The sequence below is a fragment of the Propithecus coquereli genome, unplaced genomic scaffold, assembly GCF_000956105.1.
Source record: "Propithecus coquereli isolate 6110/MARCELLA unplaced genomic scaffold, Pcoq_1.0 Scaffold307, whole genome shotgun sequence".
Lineage (NCBI taxonomy): Eukaryota > Metazoa > Chordata > Mammalia > Primates > Indriidae > Propithecus > Propithecus coquereli.
Window position 1 is genome coordinate 618599 of NW_012148697.1, and position 15384 is coordinate 633982.

A 15384-nucleotide genomic window follows, 5' to 3' on the forward strand; every position below is an offset into this window, starting at 1 on the left:
CAGGCTGTCTGTCAGATTTGCGATGTCCGCGCTCCCCAGGCCCCTGCGGCTGCTGTTTTACGAGCCTCTTCTGCATCGGCCACATTCTGTCCTACACACACGTTTCAGGTTCCCACCTGGAACAAGCCTAACACCCTTTTCCTAGTTTCTTGAGTGGGGACTTAGGTCATTGGTTTGACCCCTTTCTTCCTTCCTAGTGTGACATTCAGTGATACAAAACCTCTTCTCAGCACATGTTTTGATATGTTCTATTTTTATTTTCACTCAGTTGTATGTATTTGTTTTGAAATTTCCTTTTTCATCCATGAATTATTTAGAAGTATGTTATTTAATTTTCACGTGATTGGAGATTTTGTTTTCTTTCTGTTATGAATTTAGTTTTATTCCATGGTTGTCAGAGAATGTACTCTTCAAGATTTCTGTACTTGTGAATTTGTTGAGGTTTATTTTATGGCGCGGGATAATGTCTCCCTGTGGACGTTTCACAGATGCTTGGAGCAATGCGTGGCTTGCTGTTGGGTGGAGCCGCCCTGCTGGTGGACTGTGTTGCTCTGGTTTTCTGTCTCCTTGCTGATTTTCTGGGTCATAGTTTTATCAGCTGCTGAGTGTAAGCTTGACTAAAAATTGATCAAAGACCTACATTTAAATTTATTTTTAAATGTAGAATTAAGTGGCACTGAGTACATTCAGTGTTGTGTAACCATTGCTGTTATGTATTTTTAGAACTTTTTTATCATCTGAAACAGAAACTCTGTACCCATTAATCAGTAACCTCTCATTTCCTACCATCCCCATCCCTAGGTAACCTCCATTCTACTTTCTGTCTCTATGAATTGCCTATTTAGATACATCATATAAATGGATGCATACGATATTTGTCCTTTTGTGTCTGGCTTATTTCACTTAACACAATGTCCTCAAGGCTCATCCATGTCATAGCAGGTGTCAGAATTTCCTTCCTGACTTTAAGGCTGTATAATCTCCCATTGTGTGTATATACCACAGTTTGTTTATCCTGTTCATGTTAATAGACACTTGGGTTGCTTCTACTGCTTCGCTGTTGTGAGTAATGCGCTGTGAACATTGGTGTACAAGTATCTTCTTGAATCCTATTTTCACTTCTTTTGAGTAAATACCTAGAAGTTAAATTTCTGGGTCATATGGTGATTCTGTGTTTAACTTATCGAGGAACTGCCAAACTGTTTTCCACAGGGGCTGTACCATTTTAAGTTTCTACCAACAATGCACAAGGGTTCCAATTTCTCCACAGCCTCACCAACACTTATTATCTTGTTATTTTTCTTTTATTATTATTATTATTTTAATTTTTATAATAGCCCTTGTAGTGAGTATGAAGTGCTATCTCATTGTGGTTTAGATTTGTAGTTCCCTAAGGTTTAATGGTGTTGAGCATCTTTTCATGTGCTTTTTGGCCATTGTATGTCTTCTTTGGAGAAACGTCTATGCAAATCCTTTGCCCATTTTTGATTGGGTCGTTTAAAGTTTTTTTTTCAGTTGTAGGAATTCTTTATGTGTTCTAGATATTAATCTCTTATCAGATATACGATTTGCAAATATTTTCTCCCATTTTTTGAGTTGTCTTTTCACTCTCTTGATGCTATAATATTCTTTGTTGCACTAAAGTTTTTAATTTTGATGAAGTCTAATTTGTCAATTTTTTCTTTTGTTCCCATGCTTTTTTTTTGTCATAGTTAAGCAATTATTGCCAAATCCAAATCATGAAGATTCTTCCTATTTTCTTCTAAGAATTTTACAGTTATAGCTTTTAAATTTAGGCCTTTGATACATTTTGAGTTAATTTTTATATGTGGTATAAGGTAAGGCTCTAATTTCATTCTTTTGCATATGGATATCCAGTTTTCTCAGCACCATTTGTTGGAAAGACTGTTCTTTCCCCGTTGAATGGTCTTGGTACCCTTGTGGAAAATCAGTTGAAAATCACTGTGAGGGTTTGTTGCTGGGCTCTCTCTGTTCTATTCCACCACCACACTTCTGATCACTGCAGTTTTGTAGTAAGTTTTGAAATCAGGAAATGTGAGTCCACCATCTTTTCTTTTCCAAGATTGTTTTGGCTATTCGGAGTTCTTTGGAATTCCAAATGAATTTTAGGATGGATTTTTATAATTCTGAAAAAACACCATTGAGGTTTTGATAGGGATTACACTAAATCTGTAGATCACTTTGGGTAGTATTGTCATCTTAACTATGATAAGTTTTCCAATCTATGAACACAAGGTGTCTTTCCACTCCTTTAAATCTTCTCTAATTTCTTTCAACAATGTTTTGTACTTTTCAGTGCACAAGTCTTCTGCCTCCTTGGTTAAATTTATTTCTCATTATTTTTTTTCTTTGTGGTACTATTATAAAACAAATTGTTTTCTTAATTTCAGATTGTTAATTTCTAGTGCGTAGAAATAGAACTGATTTATGAGTGTTGATTTTGTGTCCTGCAACTTTGCTGATTTCATTTATTTATTATAGCACTGTGTGCGTGTGTATGCGTGTGTGTGTAAGTAATTCTAGGGTTTTCTACATACACTATCATGTCATCAGTGAACAGAGATACTTTTACTTCTTTCTTTCCAATTTGGATTCCTTTTATTTCTTTTTTTCCTAATTGCTCTGCCTAGAAATCCAGAACTATGTTGATTAGAAGTGGTGAAAGTAGGCTTCATTGTCTTGATCCTGCTTGCAGCGAGAAGTTTTTCAGTCTTTCACCATTGAGTATGATATTAACTGTGCATTTTTTGTATGTGGACTTTATCATGTTGAAGAAATTCCCTTCTATTCCTAATTATTGAATGTTTTTATCATGAAAAGGAGTCGGATTTTTTAAAAAATGGCTTTTTCTGCATGCTCATCATATATACTTTTTCTTCATTCTGTTAATATGAGAGTGATTGATTGATCTTCATATACTGGGCCCCCTTTTCATTCTGGGGTAAACTCCACCTGGTTTGGTGTATGATCCTTTTAATGTGCTGCTGAATTATTTGCTAGTATTTTGTTAAGGATTTTTGCATTAATGTTCATAAGGGGCATTGGTTTCCAGTTTTCACTTCATTCAGTGTCTTTGTCTGGCTTTGTAAAGTAGGTGAGGAAGTGTTCTCTCCTCGTTATTTTTTTGTTGTTATTGAAGATTTCGAAAAGGATTGGTGCTAATTCTTATTTAAATATTTGGTATAATTCATCAGTGAAGCTGTTTGCTCCTGGACTTCTCTTTGTTGGGAGGTTTTTCATTTACTGACTCAACCTTCTTACTTTTTATAGGTCTGTTCATATTTTCTAATTCTTTTGCATTGGTTCTGGTAGATTTTTGAATTTCTAGGCATTTGTCCATTTCATCCAGGTTATCCAATTTGTAGGCATGCCAGCTGTTCACTGCATTCTCCTATAATACTATCCATTTCTGTATAATCAGCAGCAATGTCTCTACTTTGTTTTCTGATTTTAGTGGTTTGAGTATCTTAATAAAACTGACAGGATTTTCAGTTTTATTGATATTTTAAAATAATCAACTTTTGGTTTCATTGATTTTCTATATTATTTTGCTGTTCTCTAGTTCATTTATCTCCACTCTAATTTTTATTATTTCTTTCCTTCTGCTTGAGTTTAATTTGTCCTATTTTTAGTTCTTTAAGGACCTAAAAGTAGAGTACTAATTTGTTATCTTTCTTCTTTGTAAATGTCAGCATTTACAGCTGTGCATTTCCTCCTTGGCTGTGCTTTCCTTATATCCATAAGGTTTCGTACTTTGTGTTTTCTAATTTCTGTAGTTGACTTTTTCTTTGAGACTCCTTGGTTGTTTAAGGGTAGATGTTTAGTTTCCACATATTTATGATTTTTCCAGTTTTCCTTCTGTAATTGATTTCCAGTTTCACTCCATTGTGATCAGATAAGATACTTTGTATGATTTCAGTGTTTTAACATTTATTAACTTCTTTTCGTGGCCTATTTTGTAGAGTATTCCATTCACACTTGAGAACAATGTGTATTCTGCTATTGTTGGGCGGAGTGTTCTATTAGGTCTCGTTGGTTTAGAGTGTTGTTCCAGTCTTGCGTGTAGGTTTTGATCTTCTATCTGGTTGTTCTAGCCATTATTTAAAATGGGATATTGAAGTCTTCAACTATTATTATAGAACTGTCTATTTTTTTCCTTCAATTCTGTTAATTTTTGGTTCATATATTTTGGGTCTCTGTTAGGTGTTTATATATTATAATTATATCTCTTTGGTGAATTGAAACATTTATCAAACAAGAGTCTGTCTCTTGTAACCTTTTTTGTCTTAACATCTATCTTGTCTGATGACAATATGGCCACTGAGCCCTTTCCATGGACTATCTTTTTCCATTGTTTTACTTTGAATGTCTTTGTGTCGTTGGGTCTAAGATGCCTCTCTTGTATATAAGTGTATAAGATGGATCATGTTTTTTAGAAAAATCCAATCTTCCAATTTTTGTCTTCTGAGAGGAGAGTTTACTTACATTTAAAGTAATTATTGATAAGGAAGGATATACTTCTTCCATTTAGCTATTTGTTTTCTGCATGCCTTATATATTTTTTGTTCCTCAATTCTTCCATTACTGCTTTTTTGTTGGTATTTAGTTTATTTTTTGAAATGTATTTTTTATGTTCTTAGTGGTTACCTTGGAAATTGCAATTATTGTTTTAAACCTATAACAAACTTGTATTTGAATAATACTTAGTGTTTACAATATAGAAACACCCTGCTCTACGCTCCCCATTCTTCACCCTTCATATTGGTGTTATCACACATTACATCTTTATACGTTGTTTTCCCATAAGCATAGATTGATAATTATTATTTTATGCATTTGCCTTTTAAATCATGTAGGGAAGAAAGTGGAGTTACAAACCTGAAGTACAATAGCACTTGCTCGTACATTCACCTGCATAGTTGCCTGGGCTCTGCAGAGCTCGTTGTTTCTTCCCACGGCCTTGAGTTACCGTCCCATGTCTTCTCTCTTCAGCCTGAAAGACTCCCTTAGTGCTTCTTGCAGGGCAGTTCTGGTAATCAACTAACTCCCTCAGCTTTTGCTTACCTGATATGTTTTAATTTCTCTTTCATTCTTTCCCCTTGCAGCTTTATTGAGATATAATTGACAAATAAAAATTGTGTATACAAACATACCTCATTTTATTCCTCTTCATTTTGTTGCACTTTGTAGATATGGTGTTTTCAACAAATTGTAGGTTTGTGGCAACTCTATGTCCAGCAAGTCTGTTGGTGACATTTTTGTAACAGCATGTGCTTACTTCATTGCCTCTGTGTCACATTTTGGGAGTTATGGCAACATTTCAAACTTTTCCAGTATTAGTATATGTGTTTTGGTGATCCGTGATCAGTGATCTTTGCTGTTACTATTGTAATTGTTTTGTGGTACCACAAACCATGTCTGTGTAAAACGGAGAACTTTAACTGATCAATGTGTGAGTTCTGACTGTTCCACCAACCGATTGTTCCTCTGTCTCGCTTCCTCTCCTCAGGCCTCCCCATTCCCTGAGACACACAACAATAGTGAAATTAAGCCATTTAATAACCCTACAGTGGCCTCTAAGTGTTCAAGCGAAAGAAAGAGTCGCTCATCTCTCCTGTTAAATCAAAAGCTACAAATGATTAGTGAGGAAGGCATGTCAGAAGCAGGCCTCTTGCCCCAAACAGTTAGCAAGTTGTGGATGCAAAGGAAAAGCTCTTGAAGGAAATTAGAAGTGCTCCTCCAGTGAACACATAATGATAAGAAAGTGAAACAGACTTATTCCTGATGTGGAGAAAGTTTTAGTGGTCTGGATAGAAGATCAAACCAGCCACAACACTCTCTTAAGCTGAAGCCTAACCCAGAGCAAAACCCTAACTCTCTTCAATTCTACGAAGGCTGAGAGAGGTGAGGAAGCTGCAGAGGAAAAGTTGGAGGCTAGCAGAGATTGGTTTATGAGGTTTAAGGGAAGAAGCTGTCTCTGTAACAAAGAAGTGCAAGGTGAAGCAAGGGCTGATGGAGGAGCTGCAGCAAGTTATCCGGAAGATCTGCTGAGATCATTGATGGAGGTCGCTATACTAAACAACAGATTTTCGATGGAGACAAAACAGCCTTATGTTGGAAGGAGATGCCACGTAGGACTTCCATAGCTAGAGAGGAGAAGTCAGTGCCTGGATTCAGAGCTTCCAAAGACAAGCTGACTGTCTTGATAGGAGCTAGTGCAGCTGGTGACTGTAAGTTGAAGCCCGTGCTTGCTCACTTACCATTCTGAAAATCCCAGGGCCCTTAAGAATCATGCTAAATCTTCTCTGTCTGTGCTCTATGAATGGAACAAGAGAGCACATCTGTTTACAGCATGGTTTACTGGATTTTCTTTCTTCTTCTTCTTTGTTTTTTAGATACACTGGGCTCAAGTGATCCTTCTGCCTCAGCCTCCCATGTAGCTGGGACTACAGGCATGCACTACCACGCTCGGCTAATTTTTAAAAATTTTTTGTAGAGACGGGGTCTTGCTATGTTGCTCAGGCTGGTCTCGAACTCCTGGCTTCAAGCGATGCTCCTTTCTCAGTCTCCCAAAGTAATAGGATTATAGGTGTCAGCCACCTCACCCAGCCCAGCTGCACTCCAGCCTGGGCTACAGAGTGAGACCCTGTCTCAAAAAAAAAAAAAAAAAAAAGAAAAAGGAAAAAGAAAGAAATTGCCACAGCCACCCCAGCCTTCAGCATCCACCACCCTTATCAGTGAGCACCACCAACATTGAGGCAAGACCCTCCACCAGCAAAGAGATCATAACTCCCTGAAGGCTCAGATGATCATTAGCATTTTTTATTAATAGCAATAAAGTATTTTTTGAAGTAAGGTATGCACATTATTTTTAGACATAATGCCATGGTACACTTAATAGACTACTGCAGTATAGTGTATACATAACTTTTATATGTACTGGGAAACCAAAAAATTCGTATGGCTCACTTTTTTATGATACTCGCTTTCTTGCAGTGGCCTGGAATAGAACGTGCAGTCATCTCTGAGGTATGTATGTCGTCAAGGTGCACGTTGTAATGTTTTGATATACTTACACATTGTGAAATGATTACCAAAATCAAGCTAATTAACATATCCCTCACCTAACACAGTTACCGTTTTGTTTTTGGTGTGTGTGTGTGTTGTGAGATTACTTAAGATCTAGTCTTTTAGCACATTTCAAGTATACGATACACTGTTACTAATTATAGTCATCATGCTGTACATTAGGTCCCTGGAACATATTCTTATAACTGAAAGTTCGTGCCCTTAGAGTAACATCTCCCCATTGCCCCCCACCCCCGCCGACTGCTTCTACCAGTTCTACTCTCTTACATGCCACGCGGAAGTCAGATTACGCGGGACTTCTTTCTGTGTCTCGCTTATTTCACTTGGCAAATGTCCTCTAGGTTTATCCGCATTTATCCCACGGACACCAAGGCTGTTTCCGAATCTCGGCTGTCGTGAATAGTGCTGCAGTGGACCTTGGGAGCGCAGGTGTCTCGCTGACACCGGTTCTCCTTCCTCGGGATGTATGCCCGGAACAGGTGCTGATGCGAACTTCCTGCGCCGGCAGGTGAGGCTCGCTCGGCCTCCACCAGGCCCCCTTCCTGGCCGCTGGGCTCACGCTCCCTTCTGTTACGTGGGCGTCTGACTCTCTGTCCTCTGCCGGTGGGCCAGAAGTAACACGATAGCTGTCCTCACTGGGGATGCAATTGGAGACCGTCACCCTGTGCGCTGGCCCACAAAGGGGATGGAGAAGTGCTTTAGGGATATGAAATTATCTCCAGTGAAACATAAATTAGCTGAGGTTTACGCTTTTGCTCATTTAAGCTCCAAAGAGCACTTGCTTAAAAAGCAGCTACATAAATTGTGGAAGAGGAACAGGCAAGATTAATTGAAATACTAAATCGAGTTTATGGGTGTGCAGGAGAACGCATTTGAAGTGCGTTTGTCACCAGCTCACTGACACAGCACCGTTTAGGATGCTGATTTACAAATAGGAGTGACGGGTACATTGGAATGCTCCATGTGCCACAAGTGAGAGGATTGACACAGGAAAGAGCCATTCTTTGGCACTCGTCTGAGTGTAGAATCAGTTGAGGGGCTGCTCTTCCCCGTTCGGTGGGTCTTCAGGGAAGAGGCCCGTGCTCTGGACGGCCGTACGTGCAGCCAGGTAATGCAGCGCTCCCGGAGACACCATTTCCGTGGTGAGTGCGTGGAGAGCCCTGGGGGTCCATGAGTGTTTACACATGCACCCCTCCCTGGGCTGGTGCCCCTCTGTGTTTTACCCCAGGAATTTAAGATGATCTAGCTTGCTAATCTGCTAATTAATTTCTCGTCTGTCTCCTGCCAGTAGAATGTGAGCTCCGTGAGGGCCCAGCTCTTGTCTGTTTCATGCCCTGCTCTGCTGCCCGCCCTAGGATAGGCCTGGCACGTGGTAGATGCTCCATGAGCGTTTGTTGACTGAAGGACTGAGCCCTGGGCCCGGCTGCTGAGGACCTGACCTGCCTGCCTGTCACTGTACCTGGCTCGGTGCACTCTGTTCACACTGTGAGGCCGGGGTGCTGCCGTGTCCCGATGGGACAGCCCTGCCCTGCTGACCTTCCCCTGCAGGGGAGTTGTGGGAGCAGCCTTCCCAGTGGACTCAAGCAGACACGCCTGCCACAGGGTGGTCTGGGTTGGGGTGCTGGATGTGTACTGGCCTGTCCGGGAACACCAGCTGCCCAGCGCCTGGAGACTCTGGTCTGGAAGGAAGCTGAGCTTGGCCAACCCCCTCCTGCTGGGATCAGGGGTACCTGGCCCCACCTGGTTCATTGTCTAGACAACCTGGAAGGGGTCCCAGGGTCAGTTTTGGAAAATCCTGCTTGTCGTACCACAGTTTACATTGAGGAAACGGAGGCACAGATGGTGGCTTCCAGATGACAGATGTAAAGCTAGGTTTGACTTCTAAACCAGCCATTTCCGTCATATTGAGCTGTCCCACCCAGATTCCTCCAGGCTGCTGAGCAGTCTCACTGGGTTGATCACAAAGGGAGAGATCCCAGACACCACGCCTAGGGGTGCCTCGAGGGGCCTCCCTCACACGGGCAGGGGAGTGGAAGGAAGTAGCTTGTGGCCCACTCGGGCCTGGGGCTCTTCCTGTGCCCTCTCACTTAACCTTGGCTGTTTCTGTGGCCACAGCTCCGACACATGAGGCTGCTTGCCAGGGCTTGATCTCAGGCCACTGCCTGGAGGGCCCTCTGCTTGGAACCTGCCTGCCGTACTGCCACTGTCTCGTGGCGGTTCCCAGGGAAGCTGCAGCTTCTGCGGTTTTCATGTCACTTGATCTCTTGTGCTGGTGCCCGAGACTGCGATCTGAGGCTGTACTCAGCTCAACTTATGCCACCTGGGACGGCTGTGTGAGCTTCAGTGCGGCCACCTTCCCCTCTGCTTTCCTCCCCAGTGGACAGTGGCCAGGTGAGGCTGCCATGCACACCCTGCTGTCCCCTGACTGGCCTTTGGTATTTGGGGCTGATGTCTCGGCCGGCTTTGCCGCTGCTGGGAGCTGAGGCCTGCTGGCCAGGGGAACAGGGGCAGTGACCCAGCTTGTCCATGGCTGAAGCCTGCCTCGGCGCAGTGGGTTGAATGCTGAAGGCACAAGGTCTCACTGCAGGAGGAGAGAGCGGGGGAGCTCATGTAATGTACAACACGCGGGCACAAACGCGCATGCACGTGTGGCCGCGAAGACAAATACACGCCCAAGATCAACACACTCTCAGACTTCGCCCATGAGGTCACACCCAGCCGCGCACAGCCACGCGGGCGTGCAGAGCACGGTGTCGCGTGGAAAAGATTTTATTGGCTCCTTTTTCTGCCGAGCGTTGACTCCTTCCCTGTGGAAATAAGTCACACTTGACTTACTGAGAGATGGAGCAAAACGCCACTGCACTCTGGGCGTGGGTGTGGGGCTGCCCTTGTCTGGCAGAGCCCAGGTGCTGCCTTGCGGGCCTCCTGCCGGTCGCCTCTGCGGTGTCGGCCTTGGGCTCCAGCCACGGAGTGAGGGAGCCCAGCCTGGTGCCTCCGCCGGGCCCGTGCGCCCTGGCCCCGCACAGCCTCGCACAGCCCCGCACAGCCCCGCGCAGCCCCGCACAGCCCCGCGCGCCCCGCGGCTGCCGCGCGTTCTGGTGTGTGGCGCGCTCTTCCGAGCAGGCGCCCTGCTTCCGCGGCGTTGTTCCCGCGCCACGGCCGACAGGACTGGCTTCGGGGGTTACCCTGGTAGGTCCCCGAACGGCTCTGCCTCAGTGTGACTTCCTGTAAGAAGTTCGCGCCTCCCCATCAGCGGGGGTGTTGTGAAGACAGCCCCGAGGCAAGTGCGTGGAGAACCGTGTCTGGCGGGGCCTGGGGAGAGGGCGCCCCGCCGCCTTCGCCCGCCCGCCCCGCCCAGGAGGGGCCGCTGCACACGGCCCTGGGCTCCCTCGTCAGGGGCTGCCGGGCCGGCCGCCCTGCGGGCGCGTTCTGGGTGCTTCTCTGCCGCGCCCTGTCCCCAGCCTCGAGGACCAGGAAGAGCCCCTGCCGCGGCTGTCCCCTTGCGTCCACCCAGGCCTCTGACTCTGGCCTGCAGTCGAGCCGGCTGCGGTGGGTTCTGGTGCCTGCGGGGGCGCTGAGTGCGGGATGTGCCGTGGACAGGCAGCAGGTGGCCGCAGCAACTGGGCTGCGGCGGGATCAGGAAAGGGGAGTAATGTCTGCTGAGCTCCCTCCACCCTGTATCCTCAGTCCTCGGTTCTCCTCACGCTCACGCCACGGGGGGGCCACTGTACTTTTTCGGGTGGGGCAGGAGGCTTTGAGAGGCTGGTCACTGCCCAGGCAGCACGATGGAGGCCCGGTCTGCCAACGGCAGGGCCTGCTGGGGCTCTCCGTGCCAGAGCCACCTCTGCCGGCCCCCACGCCACAGCCCCAGGCTGCACCAGGCGCGGTCGCGGGAAGGGCAGGGTGCTGGCCAGGCGGGGACCATGGCTCACATCGAGGTGTGGACAAGCACAGCCGTCTGGGAATTCGCAGTCACCTCGCCTGCAGAGGGAAGGCAGATCCTCCCCAGACGGACCCTCTGCTCCAGCACTTCCAGCGGCACTCCCACCGCCCCTGAGGACGCTGGCCCGTCCCCTGCAGGGGTCATCCCATGGCCTGCCTTGTTTGGGCTGGTCCTGGCCTGGAGCGAGCCCAGTCCCGCCTTTCCAACCTCCCTTCCAACCTTTCTGGGGCAGAGCTCAGCCCTTCACAGCCAGGGGACTCCAGTGCTCCCGTCTGAGGCCCCTGGTCCCTGTGCACACACGTCCCAGCAGGGCACCAGTGGGGCTCTCGTCTGCTCCACGCCTCCACCCTCGCTTAGCCACAGGGTCCTGCCTCACCTCGCGTGTCGGAGACACTCGAGGCACCTGACAGACAGAGAAAACGTGTGCAGAGAGGACATAAGATGCCTGTGCCCTGGTGCAGGGGCAGGGGCAGGTCCACACACGGTGCACACGCAGCCCAGGGCCTGCCTTTTGAGTTGGAGTCTCCTTCTGGCCAAAGGAAAGAGGGAAATTGTGGCCTGGCATTCCCTGGCAGCCAGGGAAGCCCGTTCGGTGGCGGTGGCAGGGCAGAGCATCTCCAGTGGGCATCTCGGCAGGACCAGGCCTGGGGCAGCAGTGCCTTCCCAGGCCCTTGCCAGGTGCATTGAACAGGCGCCTGGTGAGCTCCATCTGCCTCTGCAGGTCTCCTGTGTCTCCTTCATCTTGGCATGAGGTTCATTGTCAGGTGCTCATCTGCCAGGGGAGGCCCCTGGTCACGGGTGGTGCTTGTGTCCCCAGTGCTGAGGCCTCCTTGCCCCATGGCAGCACTGACTCCGCTGTCTCTTGGCCACCTGTCTGTGTGCATGATGGGGTGGGGTCGTGATGAGGGGAGGAGGCAGAAAGAAGCTGGGCTGAATTCAGAGATTACGAGATTGTGATGGGAAGTTGTATTTCTGCCTTTACAATCCATAGAACATCCCTCTTGGCACAAGGCACGGGACCCCCAGTTTGTCTCCGTGTTGCCGGTGGGCCTCAGTGGCGTGGGTGGGCTCGGTAGGCCTGTAAGCTGGACAGATGTCTGCCCCCCGGGGAGACCCAGGGCCCATGGGTCCAGCTCTGCCACAGTGTCACCCCTGCGTCATGCCCAAGAGGTCCTGTCTGTCTTTCCTGAGACAGCCTGATCATGCTGCGTGGTCCACGGAGCCCCAGACAGCACGTGGCAGCTGTGCAGCTCTCCAGCTGGTGGTGGGCTTGTTCTCAGGAGCAGGGGAGAGTTTCCTCACAGAGCTCGCGGGCTGAGGGCTGCCCGGCAGCAGGGCGGCTCTGAGCCCTTGTGCCCACTTCATCCGGGCCACTTCCTCCTGTTTCAATCGTGTGCTTCCTTTCAAGACTTCATCTGGAAAAGGAGTCCACAGCTGAAGTGCCTGGGAACACCGTGGAGCTGTCGGAAGGCTGGGCCCATTCTCGGGCCTGAGCATCCTGCTCCCAGCGGAGCTCTGAGCACCCCCTGGCCGCTCTGCACCCAGGGCAAGAGCCTGGAGCGCAGGATCTCAAGGCTCTTGGCTGGGCCAGGCTGGAGTCCTCCCCTCTCTGCCATCTTCCCACCCCCTTCCTTTCCTGCAGCCCCATGGTGGGTGGGTGTAGGGAGGACCACTGGGAAAAGCAGGCGCCTCTCTCAGGGGCGGACAGCTGCTCTGGGGAGGGGAACGGATTTGAACATTGTAGAGCAGCGGCCCCCAACCTTTGTGGCTCCAGGGACTGGTTTCATGGAAGACAACTTTTCCACAGACCAGGGGCCCGGGTGGGGATGGTTTCAGGATGATGCAAGCGCATTACATTTGTTGTGCAGTCGGACCTCTCTGCTAGTGACAATCTGCATTCGCAGCCGCTCCCCAGCGCCAGCATCACCGCTCAGCTCCACCTCAGACCATCAGGCACTAGATGCTCATCAGGAGCACAGCCCAGATCCCTCCACGCGCAGTTTGCAGTAGGGTTCACGCTCCTGTGACCTGATCTGACAGGAGGCAGCGCTCGGACAGCGCAGTGCGAGCGGTGGGGAGCGGCTGTGAACACAGATGACGCTTCGCTCCCCGCCGGCTGTGCGGCCCGGGTCCTAACAGGCCATGAACCAGTACTGTCTGAGGCCCGGGGGTTGGGGGCCGCAGTCGCAGAAAACCTGTTATTGGAGGACCTTTGAGGCCCTGTCTGTGGATAAAAGTGTAAAAAGTAGTTTCATGAGTTTAATGATCATGTCAGAATCACTTTTCTGCGTAGCCCAAACTGTTGCATCCATAGCTTACTGTAAAATATAGGTGTCAGGAGGCAGGCCTCTTTATATTTGTGAATAGTTCTGTATCACCTTGTGACAACCTCATAAATAGTGTTGAAGGATGGCAGCTTGCCTCTGAAAAACCCTTTCCACCACGGTGAGCAGTCCCACCCTGGACGAGTACAGACGGAGGATGGAGGCTGCCGGGTGGGCGGCCCAGGTTGGTTTTGAGGGTGCAGCTCACTGAGGCTGCGGGCAGGGAAGCTCCACTGGCAGGGTGGCAGGGCCAGGCTGTGCCAGTGCCCGGTCACACAGGGGAGGGCCCAGGTGTGCTCCGGGGATGGGAGGGTCAGGCTGCATCTGGCTGCCAGGCACCCCAGGACACGCCCACCTCGGCGGGCACTGTGTTCATCTCGCAGAGCAGACCAGGGGCTGAGGAGGCTGGGTGCCAGGCCCAGCGGCCCAGTGTGAGAGGCAGCTGGTGGTCGGCGAGCCCGGCTGAGCCTGGGTATGAGTGCTGGCCTCTTGTGCCCTGCCCAGGAGCAGGGGGCCGGGCTGCAGCTGGGTGGTCAGGGCAGGTCCACGCGCCAGGCTGTGTGTGGGGCCCCACGGCTGAGCCGCTGCCCTGTGTTTTTGCAGCTCCATCGCCTGCCCTTCCTCCTAGAGTTGCTGGAGGGTTCAAGGACGTGGTTCATGCCACTTAGACGACGATGGCGTTAGGAACGACGCATCCTGAGCGCCTGCTGCTGCTGTTGCTGTTAGCGGGTAGCAGGGACCCCGTGTGCTCCTCCAGGTTCCCCGTGGCCTCCCAGGTGTCCTGGAGGGTCTGACCCTTGTTAGGTGCCCAGACCGCTCTGTGCGTGCCTGTGTGGGTGGGGTGTGGTGGTGAGTGCGGGCCGGGCTGGAGCTTTACGTGCACGATTTCATCGCGTTTTTGCCACACAGCTGTGGAGTGGCCTGTGGTCCCCACTTTCCACGTGGATGAGCTGAGGATCAGAGGGGTGGGCTGGCTCGTGCAAAGCCGCAGAATTTGGACGTGTGTCCTTTTCTTCTCAGAGCCGTGTGCGGTCGTGCTGTGTGTCTGTGGTGCGCTGTGTGCTCACCGTCCTACACTGTCATGCCGTCTGTGCTGCGTCACCTCTCATGCACGCAGGAGGAGTCAGGACCTGTCTGCACGGCCATGACCTGAAGGTCGCCTTCCATGCGTGTCAAAGATAGCCCAGTGACCGTCTGGCTGTTGGATGTGAAATGAAAGACACACTCCAGGCACACGGCGAGCGTGGCGTGGTGCCTCGCATTTCCCCTGGGGGTGGGGACCAGTGTTTGGGTCCCCAAGGGCCCCGGCCCTGCCATCTCACGCCTGCCTGGAGCGGATGAACCCTGGTGACGAGGAGGAAGAAAGTCGACTTTGTCATCAACCTGGTCGCGTCCTCCCTGGCTGTCTGTCCAGGACGGGGGGTGGATTCACGTCCTGTGCTGGGGACACACACGCACGTGCACACACACACGCCTGTCTGGTTAACCAGGTGTTGTCTGTCAAGCATCCAAGGGTGCTGTGGATTTTGTGGGACTCTCACAGTCGCTGCTCGGCAGCAGACGCGTCCCCCGGGGGAGCTGCACGCCCACCGTGCCCTCCGAGGGGCTCAGGCCCTCGTGCACCACGTGCACTCACTGCTCCCCAGGGGCCCCGAGGACAGACCTCGGCTTCCTTCACTCGAGGCAAAGGCCGCTTTGCCTCCCACGCCCTCACTCCTCGCCCACTGCCCACCATGGCCCGTCCACACTCTCCTCTGCCTGGGCCCTGCCCTGCCGCCCACCTGTTACCCGACGGCATCTGTCCCTTGTTGCCTCTGCACTTTGTCTCCTCCTGCCACCCTGGCGCTTCTCTGTCCCTCACATGGGCTGTGCACCCCGTGCCCCAGGCCTTCGCTGTGGCTTTGTGTCTGCCACCCCCGCCCCTGGCAGGCCCTGTCACAGGCTCTCACACTCTCCTGCTCTGTTCTGTGCTCAATATCACCTTGTCAAAGAGGACAGATCGACAGA